At 38.1% G+C, this 20344-nt stretch overlaps 1 protein-coding gene across 1 annotated transcript in view; it reads left to right on the top strand.

The window, feature by feature from the left end:
• The window catches only part of FYB2 (FYN binding protein 2), a 79209-nt gene that overhangs the window by 7327 nt on the left and 51538 nt on the right, over window positions 1-20344 (top strand). The gene's annotated exons all lie outside the window — the stretch shown is intronic.

Genomic DNA, 20344 nt, shown 5'->3' with positions numbered 1-20344 from the left:
ATATAATTGATATATAACATTGTATAAGTTTGAGGTGCACAGTGTATTGGTTCAAGACACTTATATATTACAATATTATTACTACGGTAGTATTAGCTAACACCTTTATCACCTTGCATAATTATTTTTTTTGTGCTGCAAACAGTTAAAAATCTAGGCTCTCAGCAGCTTTGAGTTTATAATATAGCATTATTTTTTTACTGTAATCCCTATATTGTGCATTGAATCTCCAGAACTTATTTATCTACAGGTTGCAAGTTTGTACTCTTAAACAACATCTCCGATTTCTCCATTCCCCAGCCCTTGGTAACCAGCATTCTATTTTCTGCTTTTACAAGTTCTGTTTTTTTTTTTTTTAAGATTCCACATATAAGTGATATCATGCAGTATTTGTCTTTCTCTGTCTGACTTATCTTACTTAGCATAATGCCCTCAGGGTTCATCCATGTCTTTGCAGATGGCAAGATGGCCTTCTTTTTCAAGGCTTAATAATATTCCATATATAAATGTGTGCATACATATATATATCACATCTATAATATATTACATTCATGTATCTATAACATTATCACATTTACACATTTATATATATATAAAATATGTGGATTATATATATATATGTATATATCTCATATCTTCTCTACCCATTCATCTGTGGACACTTAGGTGTCCATCCATATCTTGGCTATTGTGACTAATGCTGCAATGAACATGGGAGCGCAGGTATTTCTTTGAGATCCTGTTTTTGCTTCCTTCAGGTGTATACCAAGGTATAGGATTTCTGGATCATATGGCAGTTCAATTTTTAAGTTTTCAAGGAAGCACCATACTGTTTTCCATAGTGGCTGTACTAACAGGTATGCCCAAACTATTTTGACTATACAAACTCCTTCACAAAGATGCTCCTGTTCTCAAGAAGGTCAGTCTTAGAAGGAGAACTAAATATAAAAATAAATAATCATACTACTTATTCATTCATTTAATGTTTATAATAGTAGAATGTGTTACATTTTGTAATAGAGAAAGGTATAAGTTTCAGAGGTTGCAAAAATGCAGAGAGATCATTTTTCCTTGGGAAGGTCAGGCAAGTCTTTATAGAAAACATATGAGTTGTCTGTTGCTACAGTAGTACTGCATAATACCAACAGAACATCAACAGTATACAAAGTAACTCTGGGTTCGGCTGATCTGGGCTGGGCTCAGCTGGTGTGGCTCACGTGTTGAAGACTATCTAGACAGTTTTGCTGATACTGAGTCAGAGTGAGAGGGCATTGAAGTTTTACATGGCAGTGGGCAGGGATCCATGAAGGGGTGAAGAATAGGGGCATTAATTCAATCAACCTAACAGTGAAGAGGAAACATTTGAAATAAGTACTGAGGATAAACATCTGTTGGAAAACACGGGAAGGTACACTATAGGCAGAGGCAGGAAGTGTGGAGTAACAAGCCTTCTTTTGGAAACTAGAACTACTTGAGTTAGAGTATAGAAAGTATAGTAAGGAATGGAAAGAAATGGGAGGGAGACAGGATCCTGTACACCAAGGACTTGATACGACGCTCTTGTTCAACAAGGAACAGACTGAATGATGCTAGAAAAGATTCATGTGCTCTAGGAACTCCTGGTTCAGTTGTCTGTTTGAAAGAGTTCAGGGATGGCATGAGGTAGGTCAGTGGAGCCGCCTTCTATGTGCATTTATATGAAAGAGAGAAAAACATTTAGAAGGCTTGGGAGATGATTTGTACTATTTACTCAGTGAACATGGGCCTCAGTATCACAGTTTGAGGGGACAATGTAATTCTGCTGTGCTCTTGAGTCAGTCTTAATTCCCTCTTGCCTCAAATACTGTGAGCATCTCAGTATGATTATGAGTGTGATTCAGCACACTCATAATCTAGTGTTCAGCTAGATATGCATTTTCCCTACAACTTGGCTCTAAACTAAGCTGACTCCTTCTCTGGCACTTTAATCATCCATTTCAACATGCGGGGCAAACTTGCTGTGATAGGCAAGTATTGGGAAACTGTAGTCAGCCTCTAATGTGACACCTTCTTCCTAAGGGATTTACAAGGACAGTTTCACTATTCTGTCCTTTCACACTGACTTTAGAACCTAACCTCATCTAAAATGAGACTCACTATACTTCGGTTATGATATGAGCCATACTGCTATAAGAGTGAAAGACAAGAGATGAAGAGGCACCAGAATACTTAGGCGTGGCTTCATAGAAGGAAAAAAACCTTGAGATGTATCCTGTATGATAGGTCAGGATTAGGTAGGCTTACTTATTTGTTCCCTTTTGTGTGACTGTAAGATAGGTGAGGGCAGGGTTTTGTCCCCAGAAATAACCACATTCTTGACTGGAAGTTGGTAGATGGATGGATGGATGGACAGATGGATGGACTAAAGGACAGAGCAATGGATGTTCAGTATAGAGCTAGAACATGATTGAAAGCAAGGTGGTAGTAATAAAAAGGATATAAACAGACAAAAGAAGTATGCTGATGTGGAAAAGTAAGAGATGACATTAGATCCTGAAATACATTAAGTGCCATGCTAAGGATTTTGAATTTTATCTTGTCAATGATGAGAAATTAGTTTGAACAAGTAAATGCCATGATGCTAAGCAGCCTTAGATACAACTTCCGTGGAAACTGGTGCTTGTTTGGGAAGAACATCTTCCATGTTCATGGTATGAATTTTCAATAAAGATATTAGATTAGAAATAGAATATGTCGGATCTTATTACTGGAAGGAGACCTGGCAATTATCTAACGCAGCCAGGCCATTACAGCATAATGTTAACAAAAATCTGGGCTTTTCATCTAAGCCTTACCATTTAACACCTATGTAGTGCTGGACAAATGCCTTAACCTCTGCAAACCTCAGTTTTACTTATGTAAAATGGGATATTGATAGTTCCTAACTCATGCAATTGTGGTGTTGGTTAAATGAAGTAATGATTGTAAAGTGTTTAGCGCATTACCTAGCATCTAGAGAGTGCTCAATAACGTTTGCTTGGCTGTTATACAACCTCCCACCAAAGGCAAGAATTCATGCTCAGAACCTTAGTCTCTTCAAAAATCCTTTGATGGGGAGCTCATTGCCTGGAGAGTCCAGTGTTTTTCTTTGTTGGGCCAGATTTTATCCACTGAACGTATATTTATTGAGCATCTACTATATGCCAAGCCTTCTTATATACATTGAGAATACAGCAGTGTATAAAATATCTTACATGTACCCACACACACATTTGTTCGTTTGTTTATTCAAAAGTCCTTCAAGTTGGGCTGGAAAAAGAAATGACTTCCTTACTCTAGATTCCCAACCAACCCTCCAAGATCTATTCATTGGTACAATGGATGTTGCCTTTACTCCTTCTTTACATGACAGTTTTTAAAACATCTAAGGACTACTTTCTTCTCTAATCTCAAACTGTCATTGTTTTCAACCATTATTCATAAAACGGGAGTCTTTGTGTTTTCACTGTATTTCTGTGGATATATTTTGTAATCCTCTTGTTAGGAACTCAGTGCATTTAGAATAGCCATTTTTACTTCTGAGCCTCTCTATATTGTGTATTAAATATAAGCAGCATTGTGTAATGGAGCAAGTACAGGTCTGGAGTCAGATTAGCATGGGTTCAACCACTCCTCTATTTTACACAAGTCATTCAACAGCTCAGAGTTTTAATATGTGTGTCTGTAAAGTGAACATAGTAATATTTACTTCATTGATTGTCACAAAGACTAAATGAGATAAATTATATAAAGCATGGAGTACACAGAAGATGATCAATGAGTCTTTGTTTCTTCAACCCTTGGCCTCTCCATTTCTTCTTATCTCTGGAATATTAATATCACATTAATGAAATGACTCTTTGGAGTTTATCCTTTGTCATCACTCTTTTGTGCAAACCAAGCTGGTTGGCATGCCTCTTGAATAAGCAGCTCCTATTTGTGTTTGTGTGCAAAGCAGGGTAGTCCCAGGGCAGCAATCAGCCCTGGGTCTATGTCAGCACTTAGCAGAGTTGGCTAATATTTTATTCATTAGCTATCAATATGGGTTTTCTCCTATTAAGAAGAGTCAGAGGGTAGTCCTGAGTCAGGGAATCTCTGACTTAGGCACTAAGGCAGGGAGAGGCTATTTGTTTCAGGAGTAGAAAAGATTCAGACGGTACACTGTTTCTCGTGCGAGGGTCTGTGCGTGGATCTCAGGATTCCACCGTATTCTCTTCCGGACTTTTAACTTTGTATTTTCATTTTGATGATCGTCTTTAAAAGATAATATAAGCCTATTTTCAATCTTCTGGATGGTCTCCTTCAACCTAATACTTTGGGACATACTTTTGTGTTTGGTTTTTGCTATTTCTTCCCCATGCAGAGTGGGAAACACAAGCATCTTCTAGGGCTGAGCAGACTATGTGACTATGTCTAGGACCTGTGTTAGACAACCGGGAAGAATAGAACCTGGGGAATAAATGCCTTTCCTAAAGCATTCAAGTAAAATAATGATGATAACAGAGAAATGACATGGTGGCCAAATAAGATGAAGCTGTAGTCCTTATTTGAATAGTGGTAAGTGCTATAAAGAAAAAAACTTTTTATACAGGTTTTAAAGGTTACACTCCACTTACAGTTATTACAAAATATTGACTATATTCCCTTTATTTGTACAATACATTCTTGTAGCTTATCTTACACCCGATAGTTTGTATCTCCCACTTCCCCACCCATATATTGCACCCCCCCAAATGGTAACCGCTAGTTTGTTTTCTATCTCTGTGAGTCTGCTTGTATAAAGAAAAAAATTTAAAGCATATTAGGATAATAACAGGGGGTTGGGAGTGAAATAAAGGAGGGGTAGGATGATCAAGAAAAGCCTCCCTGAGGTGGTGACATTTGGGCTGAGACCTGAATGATGAGAACCCAGTTATGGAAGGTCTAGAAGATGTTCCAGGAGATGGAACAGCTGGGGCGAATTCTCAAGAACCACCCTCTACACATTTCAAGAACCAGAAAGGCGGGGAGCACAGCTAAAGCACAGTGCTCTAGGGGAATGGAGGTGGTGATTCTTAGGAGCCGTGGAATGAGTTTGGATTTTGCTCTAAATGCATTGGGAAGCCAGAGGAGACTTTTTAAGCCAGGCAGTGACATGAGCTGACATGTATTTTGTAAAGATCTATCTGGATGCTGTATAAATACTAAATTTAGTGGAGAAGCAGGTGGTAATAGGCAGACAGCCCAGGAAGCCATTGTGACAATGAAACAATGAAAATAACATTAAAAATAGCAATCAACACTGATATGGTGTCTGTTCTAAGTATATAAATGATTCCATTTGTGACAATCTTTAAGAAGTAGATGAAGCTATTATATATTTTATAGATGAGAAAACTGAGTCACAGAGAGGTTAAATAACTTGACATGGACAAGGGGGTAGAAATGCAGATAAAGAAATGAATGGATTCAAGTTATGTTTTAAAGGAAAGCCAGCAGTTGCTGGATCAGCTGTGGGGAGTGAGATGGGAGGGAAAGAGAGGACTCTAGAACTTGTAGGTGATTTGCTGTTTCCATCACTGTTGATATTTAACAATGCGCCTGGCACATCATCAGTGCTCAGCATAAGATGGAATTTTCCTAAAAGCTATTGGGGATTGGTTTCTATTTAACAAAACAAGCATGTCATTGTGCCGTATGCATGTAACACTAGAACTTCTAACGGCTAGTTTTTAAATTGTTTGCAACTACAGTGCTGTTTCATGAATGGCTGCATTTTAGGTAGTTAATACTAGTATAGATCTGCTCCCAATGACCAACAACAAAGTAGGCTTCTCATAATGATATCTGGAACGTGAAAGTTGGCCCCAAGATCCCAGTGTGTTAAACTGAATCACTTTGGGGCAAAAATAAAGAGAAGGACTTTTTTTTTTTTTTTTTTTTTTAAGACTGTGCCTTTATTAATTTTTAGATCCAGAACATTCAGGTGGCTTCAGCTCAAGCCACTTCAATAAGTTCTTATTACCCCTTTTTAATTGGACTTTAGGGACATACCAAGGCCGCTGTTCCGTCTGCCTTTCACAAGGGCAAGGGTGGTGGGAACAGTGGATTTATTTAGGCTCTTTCTCTTCTTTCATGTTTTTAAGTTTTCCTCCTTTTAAAAAAAAATCACCTAAAGATTCTACTTATTGAGCACTTTTTATAGACAAAACCTTGTGCCCTATGTTTATGTCCCCACTTTCATTTTAAAACCCCATGAAGTAAGTGGTTAGTGGACTCTAACCATAGAGTCAGGTTAAGCAATCCAGGAAGATGTAACTGCATCAGCAGTGCCGGGGTCTGACCTGGTCAGCCCAACTCCAGAGCACAGTCTCCCAGGCGCCTTACTGTGGACGCATGGGACTCTTACCTGTGACAAAAGAGGGCAAGGTTTAAGAGACTCCTGGCCTCCTTGTTTTTTGTTTGGTAATTGACAAATATTTACAGCATCTCATGTGTGGCATAGCCGTGGATTCACCCCTTAGGCTGTCCTCATTGCCTATTGTCCAGTTCTTTCTAATTAAAAATGAGTTTGTGAAAAAAATGGAAATAAAATTATATATAAAAGAAAGAGACTTGTGGCCTGAGGATTTCATTTTCTCTTTGCAGAAAGATCTGTGTGAGAGAGGCTGGCTACAGTGGAAAGTGTTTAGAGTCAAGCAGTGTCTTCTCTCTTTGGTAGCATTCAGTTGATAAGGAAAAGGTCATGATTTAGGAAGAAATCAGACAATCACAAGTTGTAGACTTGGAGCCTCTTTTTGTACATAGGTATATTCAGAAAAGTTGAGTGAAAACTAATCTTTGGTTACTGGGCACATCCTGGGCATTGCTCAGCCCTTCATATCTATTAGACTCATTTGAACCCCCTAACCATTTTAGGAGGGCAAAACTAATATTCCCATTTTGTAGAGGAGAAACCACGGGCTCAGAGACATTTCATGACTTGACCTAAAGTATAAGGTAATACAGAGCTTATCCAGGTTGTGAACTCAGAACTGTGTGTTTATAAATATTTTCAACCACAGTGTCCTGTGTCAAAAGTTTTTCAACATGAGGGATTTGGGGACATTTCTGTTAGACTGTAAACTCAGTGAGGGAACAGATCATCTGTCTTTTTCACCTTTGTTTCCCCAGGAAGTAGACATGCAAGTAATAATTATGTACTAACTAAGTAGGTGATGGACCAATGGAATGACAGATAAACAGACTGATGGGGAGAAGGATGGACAGATAGAATGAATTTCCCTCTATGGACTTTGATGTAACTAAACATTCCAAGACTCTATCTGTATATTTTGCATGGATCGTACGTGCAATATCATATCCTTCTAATTTCAACAAAGCCGAATAATGAGGATGATCTGACCTCTTCATTTGCCCTTGTGTATCATGTAAGGGTTCCTGCCTTATGAAGATGTGGATTTACATGAAATCCTCTCTTTTCTCTTCTCCTTTTTAGTCTAGCATCCAGCAAGTGACACTCTGCCAACAAGCTTGTCCTTATTATTTTAGCCCTCAAGGCAGTCTCCTCTCTTCCCCCTCTTCTGTGGACCCATTACACTCTGAATTAAATATTGATATTTATTTAATCAAACTTATCATTGAGAACTTCACCTCCATTTTACATTTAGAATAAAATTTAAAAATCCCAGACTCTTTACAAGGACCAAGAAGGTCCTGTCATTCTGGCTGCTCTTTGCTCCTCTCCTAACCCCCTCTTTCCCTTGTTCACTGTCTTCAGCCCACTGGCCTTTTGGCTTCTCTGCAGATACAACAAGCATGTTCTTACCAGGCAGAAATACTTGCTTTTTCCTTTGTATAGAGTGGTCTTTTCCCAGATCTTCACCTGATGACTCCTTCTCATCGTGCAGGATTTGTTCGTTTGTTCATTCATTCAATGAATCTTTTTTGCACCCCAAGTATGTGCCAGACATCATTTAGATGCTGGTAATCCAACAGAAAACAAAAAGTCTCTGCCCTCATGGCACATACATTTTAGCTGGGAAGAAAAATAAATAAGCAAATGATGGTATAATGTAAGGTAATGATAAATGCTGAAATGTCAGCCTCCCTGACTATAGCTCATGTTTTCTCTCCCAAGATACTATCTATTCCATATATAATGCTGCTTTATTCTTGTTAGTATTTATTAATGCTTCCAATGATAATGTTTATTCTAGTTATTTATTTTCTGTGTTACTTGAGACCATGAGAGTCTTGAGTTCAAGGACCTTGTCTGTCATTTGCCTTTATATTCTAGAACAGTGCCTAGACAGGGGAGGAGCTCAATAAAAAATTAATGATATGACATCATCCACCTGTCCATCTAGTAGGAGTTTTCGGTATTTCTGTGAGCATCAGAGGAGGACCCAGATCACTGGGAGCCTGTAGTGTTAGTCACTGGGGACCCAGCGGTGAGTGATGCAGTATAAGACCCCAGAGTAAAAGAGACAGAATTAAACTAATAAAAGTAATGAAATAATTTAAAGATTTATGACAACTATTAAGAATGGCATAAAGCAAAGAATTATGGTAGATAGAAACAGGTGGGGAAGAGGGCTCTCGGGAAAAGGTAGTAGGAGAAGGACTTTCTTGAAGGTGATGTCTGTCGACTGAAAAAAAAAAGCACAACCTAGAAGTTGAGAATTGTGTTTTATTTGGCGGACCTGTTGAGGACTGAAACCGGGGTGACAGCCTCTCAGATAGCTCTGAGAGACTGTTCCCAAGAGGTAAGGGAAGAGCCAGGGTATAGAGGAGCTTTGCAAACATCAGGTAGTTGAACATCAAAAGATTTCTGCTAATTAAAGGAAAAACAAAAATCTCAAGTGAATGAATTTAGCGCTTTTCTGTATGGGAAGGTGAGAGAGCCTGGGTTCATTGAAATCATTCCTTTGATATGCACCTTAACTTACCTAAGGCCAAAATCCTGTTTTCTCCATCTTTAATCCCCTCAGGGTGCACAGTCAGGAAGTGGGGAGGGGGGCGGGGTGCACTGGCCTGATGGCCGCAACATCCTTTTTTTACTGATATGGCAGGTGACTTTCTTCGTCCACGCACCTAAGGTGAGACCTCGTGGTTGAGAGGTAGCTGGCCATACAGGAGCATTCCGGGAAGCAGGAACAGCATTTGCAAAGTCCTTGAGGTAGGAGAGAGGATAGTATCCTTGCAAAACAGAAAGGAGGCCAGTGTGGTTAGAGTGTAATGAGGGAGGGAGAGGGTGGCAGGACAGGGGTTTGGAGAGGTTGCTAGGAATGAGATAGTAAAGGTGAAGCGTTTGATGGTTTTGTTGTTGTTTTTAATTAAGAATCGTAAGCAGGATTGTGACAAGGTCTAAGTTATCTTTTAAAAAAAGTTTTTTTTTAACATCTTTATTGGAGTATAATTGCTTTACAATGGTGTGTTAGTTTCTGTTGTATAACAAAGTGAATCAGCTATACGTATACATATATCCCCATATCCCCTCCCTCTTGCACCTCCCTCCCATCCTCCCTATCTCACCCCTCTAGGTGGTCACAAAGCCCCAAGCTGATCTCCCTGTGCTATGTGGCTGCTTCCCACTAGCTATCTATTTTACATTTGGTAGGGTATATATGTCCATGCCACTCTCTCACTTCATCCCAGCTTACCCTTCCCCCTCCCCATGTCCTCAAGTCTATTCTCTACATCTGCATCTTTATTCCTGTCCTGCCCCTAGGTTCATCAGAACCTTTTATTTTTTTTAGATTCCATATATATGTGTTAGCATACGGTATTTGTTTTCCTCTTTCTGACTTACTTCACTCTGTATGACAGACTCTAGGTCCATCCACCTCACTACAAGTAACTCAATTTCGTTCCTTTTTATGGCTGTGTAATATTCCATTGTATATATGTGCCACATCTTCTTTATCCATTCATGTGTCTATGTAAGTTATCTTTCTAAAAGATCATGCTGGCTGCTGTGTGGAGAATAGACTGTAGAAGGACCAGAGAAAATAACACTTAGTGCTTTAAAGAATAAGTGGGAGTTTGTGAAAAGGACACTGGAGGTTAGGACATTACAAGCAGGGGAACCACACATACAAAAGCACAGAGGCAGGAAAACTCCTGGTGTGTCCAGGAATCACAGGTAATTTGACATAATTGGAATGTATAGTGGTAGCGTGTATACAGGGCAGTGTAGCATGTAATAACAGTTCAACAAATGCTGGCTGAATAATAGAATGGACTTAGATGGTTCTTAGCTTACGACTCTATTATATTCAGTCTGTTTTGGGTGTAGTTCACCTCCCTGTCTAAATTATAAATTCTTTGCAAGCAGAGGGAGAATCAAATACTTCTTTCTTACCAGCTACAATGAAATTTGTTTAAATCGAATGACATAGCAATACTTGAAAACGAGAAGACCCAGGGAGTGTGTTATAAGGGGTTAAGAGCATAGACTTTGGGGTCAGGTCAGATAGCCTTGGGTTTATATTTTGAGCGCCACACTTTCTGTGTGATCTTAGAAGAGTTATTTAATATCTCTGGGCCTCCTATTTCTTCACATGGGAAAATGGAGAAATCAATAAATCCTACCTTTTAGGGTTGCTGTGAGGATTGAGATAAATATCTATAATTCCACAAAGTACCCGGCAATGTTGTAAACACTTGATAAATGGTAGCAATTTGTCGTGTGTTTGGAGTAGCAGGGTTTGTCTGTAACGAGGTCTAGGGCTACAGGAAGCAGCTGGGAGTCAGGAGGCCGGTCTCCTAGGAAAGTCTGCCAGCAGCTCAGAGGGTGACCTTGCCTTCTACTTCTTAAAACAAATGCTCTCAGACATGATGGCGCACTTCAAAGCAGACACCCTGAAATTTGAAATTCAGATATTTTAAAGCTTGACCTTAATAATGAAAATGAGGGCTTGAGGTCACATTTTGTCCATGCTGTGGAAGTTGCCGCTGGATTATTGAGAAATTGCTTTCATGGTTGCATTAGTAGAAGTCAGGGTGCTTTTAAAGAGTCATTCCTAAGTTCAACAGTGATTTCATAGATTCTGCCTTAACCTCAAAATACAGGTTAAGTAATACTGTTCTCTTATAGATGATAATGTCAGGCATAGAGAAGTATAGTAACTTCCCTGTCACATGTTCCCAATGTAAGTGACCATTGTATAGAGGAATTGATCTGTGAAACCATTGGATCAGCCTAATGATGTTTTGAAAAATATCATCCAAAACCCACTTGTTAGCTCCTTGACTTTCACCATCAACCTGGGCTTCATCATTTTCCTTTTAGTTTCTCCTTGGTTCTAGAGTGACTAGTAGTTTGGAGGAAAAGAGCACGGACTAGGAATTAGAAGGCCTGGTTTCTGGACCCACAATGGTGCTATCTTGGGCAAGTTACTGAATGTCTCCAAGCCTTAGTTTCCACATGTGTAAAATGCCTCATAGTGCTACTGAGAGGATTCAAGGAGAGAACATACATAACATTAGCATGAATAGAGTTTGGTCAAAGAGGGAATGAGGGCGTGTGAGTTAATGAATGAGAAATCTCAGATCTTCTGTACTTTCCCATCTTCAGCACATGTGATTGTGTCTCATCATGGCTTTGCTTCATAGTTTGTTTTGTCCTCTGGGGGCCTCTCTGCTGTGTGTGCCAACGACCTCCTCTGATGACTTCCACTGCTGTGGAGCTGCTCACGCTCTGTTTGACTTCAGCTGGCACTTCCCTTTTTCCGAGGCGGTCTCCAGCAGAGTGGTTAGGACCCCAGATTCTGGACTCAAATATCTGGCTTCTAATCTCTGCTCTGCCTCTTACTACTCTGTGACCATGGATTGTGCCTCAGTTTTCTCATCTGAACATGGAAAGAATGACAGTATCTTCATAGGTTCAAATGAGAATCAAATAAATTGATGCATATACTTGAAACAGTGCCTGGCACTAGTAAGTGTGTAATAATTGTTAGCTATCATTATTGTTGACACGCCCTCCTTTTGAATGAGATCAATGGTTTGACAAAGTAGCTTCAGAGTTACTAATACTCCCGAAACTGGGATCACTTTAATAACATTTACTTGGTCATTGTATTAGTCAGGGTTCTCCAGAGAAACAGAACCAGTAGCACATATATTTTATATTTTTATATATTGCATATTAGTTTGTATATATTACATATATAATATTTATTTAATCATTAAGTATGAGGAATTAGGGACTTCCCTGGTGGCGCAGTGGTTAAGAATCCGCCTGCCAATGCAGGGGACACGGGTTCGAGCCCTGGTCCGGGAAGTTCCCACATGCTGTGCAGCAACTAAGCCCGTGCGCCACAACTACTGAAGCCCGCATGCCTAGAGCCTGTGCTCCCCAACAAGAGAAGCCACCACAATGAGAAGCCCGTGCACTGCAGCGAAGAGTAGCCCCCACTCGCCACAACTAGAGAAAGCCCGTGCGCAGCAATGAAGACCCAACACAGCCAAAAATAAATAAATAAATAAATAAATTAAAAAAAAAAAAAAAAAAGGATGAGGAAATGGCTTACACAATTATTGAGGCTAAGAAGTCCCATGATCTGCCATCTGTAAGCAGGAAAGCCAGTGTTGTAATTCCAAGTCCAACATCCTGAGAACCAGGGGAGCCAATGGTATAAATCCTAGTCCAAGGCAGGAGAAGATGAGTTGACATGTCCCAGCTCAATAAGTGAGGCAGGAAAAATTGAGCGAATTCTTTCCTTCTGCTTTTGTTCTATTCAGACCGTCAGTGGACTGCATGATGCCTACTCACATTAGGGAGGGCAACCTGCTCTGCTGAGCCCACTGATGCAAATGCTAACTTCCTCCAGAAACACCCTCCAGACACATCAGAAATAATATTTATCAGGACACTCTGTGGCCACATAAAATTAACCATCCCAGTCGTCGTACTTTTATGGCCCTTTATAGAAAGAATTGGGCTATCCATTCATGAATTAGAAACAAAGAAATACCTACTGCCCAGGACTGAATGACTTTGGAGGCCTTGTATATGTTGTTTGTTGTTGCTGTTGGTTGTAGACGTCACAGTAGAATCTGTAAGGTTATGAAACATGCCATAGTAGAATTAGGCCTGCATACAAACACGTGTATACATGTGTGTATGCATAAACATATATATGGTTCATAAAATATAGGCATGATATGCAAAGATGTGTATGTAGAGGTGTGTGTGTGTTCTGTAAAAATGGTAGAAGTAGGAGAACTGGTGGTAGAGGTGGTAGAAGTTGAAGTCCAAGTGGTCGATGTATGTAGAGGTGGAAGTGGTAGTAAACATAGGAGTGGAAGTGGAAGTAGTGAACTCTTTGTGCCAAGCACTGCACTAAGAACAGCATAATATACATCACCTCATCCTCATAAAAAAGAGGATTAAAGGAAGAAGTGACTTGAGTCCAATTACCCATCCAGGATCACAGCCAGGTAAAGCTGAGATTCAGCCCCACACCTCTCTTTCCATAGCCTGTGTCTCCTTATAAGCATTCTGCTCAACTGCTTCGTCTTTAACCACTATCTTATATGTAGAAGACAGAGGTTGGAATAGCTTATGAGAAAAAAAAAATCCTTTAAAATTTCTCGTGCATTTTTGTGAACCTGGCATGAATGCATTTTGAGATCGATTTTAGATAGAATGGATGCCATTTTTAAAAGTCTAATTATCAGTTATTTGATCCAAGAGTTAATTCTTTCATTCAAGAATTTCTTAAGTGAAAAGCCTATGGGGAGAGTAGTCTTACAAGAAGTATTTGTTGGAAACAGGAACTTTTCCAGTTTGGGACTTTGAGTAATTGAGAAATCGGATGGTCTCATCCTTCCTTGTCACCAGGAACCTGTGGAATGTCACAGAGAGCAGCTGCTGGCTAAGCTACAAGTGTTCTTCCTGTTTCCAGAACATGTGGGCCATTGACATAAGTGGAAGAAGCTGGATTTTTCAACTTAGGTCCACACCCCTAATAAAACAGATGCAAAAGCCTCACTGGTTTTGCTGTTCAAGTCTCAATCGTTCTACTTTAATGCAAGCTCTTTAGATTTTCCAGAACTGTCTCACAGTGAAACTTTTCGATTCACCCTCATGCAGTGTGGCACAGGAGAAGATGAGAAAGGAAACGTACCCGTCAGGCATTTCCCACATGTTAACTCAGTTATTCCCCCATCAAACCGCCAATGACCCTATGAAGAAATGAAGGCTCTGAGGAGCTAACTTTGAGACCACACGACCAGTGAGAGGTGGATGGGATGAATCTAGGTACAGTGCCCAACACGTGGTAAACCCTCAACAAATAGCACCTAATCCTGTCATGAACAATTTCTCTGTTTGCCCAAATGAACAGATGTTTGAATGAGCTGCGTGAGCTGCTCCCCTAGCATGTACAGTCTGATACAGAGGTTGACGAATTATTCTCTCCAAAGGAAGGCGGTAGCCCAGGGGTGGACATGGCAAGTGGAAGCAACCACAAGGGGAGGTCACAAGTCTGTGTTTTAGCCAGAGAGACCCCTAGTTGTTCAAAAATCTATTTCAAAGATAGGTTTCCAAGCGTCCAAACACAATTAGAAAATACCTGCTTTTGTAAATCATCTTTAACATTTCCATTGCATTTATGGAGCTCTTGTGTCTCCAGGAACATGGATATTGTTGAAGATATCATTAAGAAACATTCGTGTTTTATTATGTAATATTTAAATTACTAGAGGTTTTCTATGAGAAAGTCAGAAAAGATAGAAACTGATGCTATGCCAGTAATAAAAGGAACTTTCCAGAATGCAAACCTCAACACTTCTTTTTGAAAATACTGTAATTTTTATAATATAATAAAATTACTAGCCCAATTTTGGTGGGGTGCCTATATGCAGAGGGCAAATATTTCATTCAATATCTATAATATACCTTTAAAGTAGATTTTATTATTACTGTTTTATAGAGTAGGAAACTGGGGATTTAAGGTATTTATTCAATACTTTAAAACTAGAAAATGGAAGAGATAGGACTCAAATTCAAATGTCTGACCCCAAGCTCCAAGTTTGTCTGTAATTCTGTGTTGCCTCCCAATAACGTCTGAAGTCCTGGAGACATGAATGTTTTAATAAATGTGGAAACAATGAAATTGAAGCATAGATGTATTTAAATTGTAGAGTTATTTCTTCCCAGCAATCCAAGTTCATTATATTGACCCATGTTGTATTAAATCAGGGTAGATCTCAGATCTGGTTTTAATGGACCAGGAAAAAGATAAAAGACATCCTCAGGTAACCAAAAGGGAAGTTTAAATACATGTACAATATCTTTTTTCCCTTTCAACATTAATCCTGGGACTGCCTCTCTACAAAGACAATTGATCTGAAAGATGACTTTTTTTTTTACATTCTCTTGAAATTCTTTCAGATCATCTGAAGTCAGATATTTATTCATTTCTGACAAAAATAGTCCAAGAAATTGATTACACATCTTCTTTCAATATTTCTGCAAATTGTTTCTTATTAATAAAGTTAATTTACCATAGACACATTGAGATTGTTAGGCCATTGGAGCATAAGATATATGGCATAGTCTATAATTTAAGAACGTTTCTCTGGATTATTTCATGGAGGGGGAGGGGAACAAAATGATGAGGGGAGAAATTACTGGTGCATCAGAGTTCATATTTTTCCTCTTCAGCAAAATGAACTACTCATATACATCTTTTAAACTATTACAGAGCTTGTGAAAAAAAACCCCTGAAATATTCAAAGTGGTCAAACATAGATGGGAAAACAATTGGTGGAATATACTTATAAAAAAAAATAGAGGGAAAAAAGTAAAAAGAGAACTCCAACCTTTTCATTGTCTATAACAACTATAAGAATATGGGGAAAATCAGGAAGAATACCAAAATGCAAAGAGCTCACTAGTATGAAGGTGGGAGAATTATGGGTGATTTTTTTTTTTCTCTCTCTCCTATCCACAGTTGGGGTGAAGAAGTGATTTTTCATTTGCTGTGGATACAGTTGAAGTCCCCTTTGTTTCATTCCCTAGTCCCATTTCTCCTTCTTTCTTCCCAGAGGCAACTCCAACTGTGAATGTTGGGGTGAAGAAGTGATTTTTCATTTGCTGTGGATACAGTTGAAGTCCCCTTTGTTTCATTCCCTAGTCCCATTTCTCCTTCTTTCTTCCCAGAGGCAACTCCAACTGTGAATGTTGGGGTGAATCCATTTAGGGTATTTCTTATTCTTCAGCTACAAACTCAGATATCTGTTAAAGATACAGTATTTTATAGTTTTGTATAAACAGCATCTCACTTTATCCTTCCGAAACTTGAATTTTTTCAAAGCTGTTTTCATATTCTATCTATGATGATGAATGTACGTCTAGTTTATTCATTATAATTGCGTATTGTAGATGTTTCATCATATGAATGTATCACAATTTGTGTATTTTCTTACTGAGGGACATTTAGATTGTTTTATATTTTCACCTTTTCAAATGATACTGCAGTGGTAATCCTCATGTATTTCCAGGTGAATATAAGCAAGTTTCACTAGGTTATTTACTTAAAGTAGAATTGCTAAACAATAGTAAATAAGGAACTTCAGTTTTACTAGATATTGAAAAATTGTCTCCCAAAATGGCTGTGTCAATTCATACTCTCAAACCAGTGTAAAGAGTTTCTGTTTCTCCATGTTCTTGCCAAATGTGATGTTATTTTCCAATTTGGGGATTCTTGCTGAGTTGTTGGCTATGAACCAAATTCTCATTGTCTTCACTCCATTTCCCTGTTGACTATAAGGTTCCGTATTTACTTCTATAAACTATTCCGTTTTTCTCTTCTGTGATGTCTATCATATCCTTTTGTCCAATTTTCTATGGATTTGTTTTTTTTCCTATTTCAGGAGTTCCCAACAGAGTTTAGATATCGGCTGAAGTTTATTACACTTCGCCATTAAGTGTGATATTTGTTAGTATTTAATCTAGTTAAGAGAGTTATCTATGTGAAATGCTTTTTTGCATCTATTAAAATAATTTGGGTTTTTTTCCTCTCTTACTGTTTCAATGTGATTAATTGCAATAATTTGCATCAGATAGATTTTCTGATGTTGAGCCATCATTGAAGTCTTGGAATAAATTTTAGTTATTCTTGAGTTAATTTTAATACTGACTAATTCATTTATTTAGTATTTAGTGAGTTTGGGCTAAGATTTCTTAAGTGAAATTGGGCTTTATTTTTATTTTATTGTTTGGTCATTTTGTGGTGTTCATATCAAAATTACACTATCCTCTGAAAATGAGTAGGGTAGCTTCTCTGTTTTTCTATCCCCTGAAACTTTGCTAAAACTTGCTCATAAAACTACTTAGCAGACAAAAAGGAGAGAGGTGACCTGAGTGTGGAGGCGGGTGTGTGTACTATTGATTCAAGCCCTTTGATGGTTTATTGGCCTATCAGTCTTTCTAGTTCTTCTTCAGTCACTGTGGTAATTTTGTATTTCCCTATTAATTTGCCAAATTTCCCTAAATTTTCAAATTTATTGGCAAAGAGCTGATCTTAACATTTTCTTAGATTTCTGAAAATCTAAAACTAACTTCAGTTTTGTCCCCTTTCGTATCTGTGATTTGCGTATATGTGTTTGTATGCATGCACGTGTGTGTAACTTCTCTCATTTTCTTGATCAGTCATGCTAAAGTATGGTCTAATATTAATATACCTACCTAAGGTTTCTTTTGGATAGTTTGTTTTGCATCTCTTTCTCCATACATTGATATGGGAGCTTTGGTTTGTCTGGTGGTTTTGAGCTGCATTAGCAAGACTTTTACAACGTCCTGTCAGATACTCTCCATTTTTATTGGAGTAGACTAATCTATGTACATTTATTGTGACTCTTGATCAATTTGGACTTTTTCCCATTATATTTTATATTTTAAATTTACTATGCAATTTCCTTACATGCATTTTTTTCCTTTTCTGCCTTCTTGTTTAATATTTAAGCTTTCTCATTGAATATTTTCCTTCTACCAGTTGAGAAGTTAAATATTCTTTTCTATTCTTTTTCGTGATTGCAATTAAAGGCATCCACAATTAACCAAGCCTAATGATAATCAAAATCTCTATCCTGCTCCTAAATGATACCTGAGAATAACTCCCATAGCCCTCTTTCACAACCTTCCATATTATTATTTAGTATTTTAAGTCTATTTTATTCTTAAACTTCTACAAATTGGTTATTTTTTACAGTCAGTATTCATTTAGATTTACCAATAGCTTTATTAATTTCTTTGATCACCATTGTTTCTTATATGATATTTCATCACTAGTTCAGTTTCATTTGATGTTTTCAGCAAGGATCTGGGAGCAGTAAGTACACGTATCTGTACTCTGAAAACATCTTTGTTTCTCTCTTGCCCTTGAATGATAGTATATCTGGAGAGGATTTTACATTGACAGCTATCTTAGCTCATTGCCTTAAGATATCCACAATCCCCAGCATCTGTTGTTGCTAATGAGAAGTCCATTGCCAGTCTGACTGCTATTCCTTTGTAGATAATCTGTCTTTTCTCTCACACAACTTTTACATTTTTTTCTTTCACTTATTCTGATTTATTAAAAACTGTATACCTGTGGATTTATTATTAAAGCTGCTTCAATAGATAGATGTATTTCCCTTTTCAATATTAAAGTCTTAGCTATTATCATTTGAATATTGGCTCCTTTTCATCATCCTCTTTCTTTTTTCCTTTTAGAATCCCTCGTATATATAGATCGGACTTTCTCATTCTATCCTCCCTACTGTGAACTCTCTTTTAATACTTTCCGTCTCTTAATCTCTCTGTGCTACATGCTAGGTGACTTCCTCAGGTCTAACTAATTCACCAGTTCTCTCTTCTGCTGTGTCTAGTCTACTTTTCAACTTCTACATTTTTATTTCAAAAACTATATTTAATGAAATATTGCCATTTGCAATAACATGGATGGACTTGGAGGGTATGATGCTAAGTGAAATAAGTCAGGCAGAGAAAGACAAATACTGTATGTAATCACTTCAATGTGGAATCTAAAAAATAAAACTAGTGAATATAACAAAAAAGAAGTAAATTCACAGATAGAGAGAACAAAATAGTGGTCACCAGTGGAGAGAGAGAAGCGGAAAGGGGCAAGATAGGGGTAGGGGATTAAGAGATACAAACTACTGTGTATAAAATAAATAAGCTATGAGGATATATAGTACAACACAGGGAATATAGCCAATATTTTATCATAACTATAAATGGAATATAACCTTTAAAAATTGTGAATCACTGTGCTGTACACCTGCAACTTATGTAATATTGTACATCAATTATACCTCAATTTAAAAAAACTATATTTATGATTTCCATAACTCTTATCCTGTCCCCAAATCTATATTTTTTTCACACTCTATTGTTTTTCCTAATGGCTTTTATTCCTCACGTTATTTCTTTGAACACTTAAAACATACTTATTTTAATGTCACTTTCATATCATTCTAATATTTAATTCTACCATTTGTTACATCTTCTGACTACCTATGGTGGTTCATCTCCTTGTGTGATTTGCAGTTTTTCATTACACACTTGTTTTGAGTGGGAATTGTTTCCTTTGGAAACCATAGGTGCCATGGGTGTGGGAGCATGTTTACAGAACGACTTCAGACTTCCTTTACAAGGCAGGTTGGGGGCGGATTTCAAGTAGCAGTTTTGGCTTTGTGTCTCAGAAATACACAGATCGTATGCATCTAGAACCCCTACTCGGTGCTGGGCTGTAGAGTTTCTGCCTTCTCGTGGGTGACTCTTTGAGCTCCAGTGGCCCTGGTCAGATAGCAAACTTCCCTGTTTGCTCCCTGGGAGAGTGCACAGTTATTTTTTAGAATTAGTTTTAGAGATGGGATGGCATTTTGTGACCCTGGACCTTATTCTTTTAGCTCAGTTCCAGCTTCCCATTCAGATGAGGCCTGTGGCTCAGACTGAACTTAAATCCCCAGCCACTCAATCAGTGAGATCTTTCTTTGATCCCAATTTCCCATGGAGTACCTTGGCTGCAATTCTCACTGATATCTTTAATTGTAAGTTTCCTCTTTATGTCTGGCACCTGGGGATTTTTACCTTATTGATTTCTAGGTTAGTTATGGGTTCTTGTTATAATTCTTTGCATCGTTATACTTCATCCAGAATTCCTCTGTATTTAAAGTGGGGGTGGAATGCCTTCCATGTCTGTTTAGGTCACCATATGGACCAGACTTACTTATATTACTTCTCTAATGAGGAAAAAAATACCCGAAGTTTGAAAATATGTTTAAAAAATGTTTTGCTTTAAGTAACTTTTTTCCTCCACACTTC

This window comes from Eschrichtius robustus, chromosome 3 (genome assembly GCF_028021215.1).
Source record: "Eschrichtius robustus isolate mEscRob2 chromosome 3, mEscRob2.pri, whole genome shotgun sequence".
Classification (NCBI taxonomy): domain Eukaryota; kingdom Metazoa; phylum Chordata; class Mammalia; order Artiodactyla; family Eschrichtiidae; genus Eschrichtius; species Eschrichtius robustus.
The sequence above is the reverse complement of the archived record's forward strand: the minus strand, read 5'-3'. Positions and strand labels throughout refer to the sequence as shown.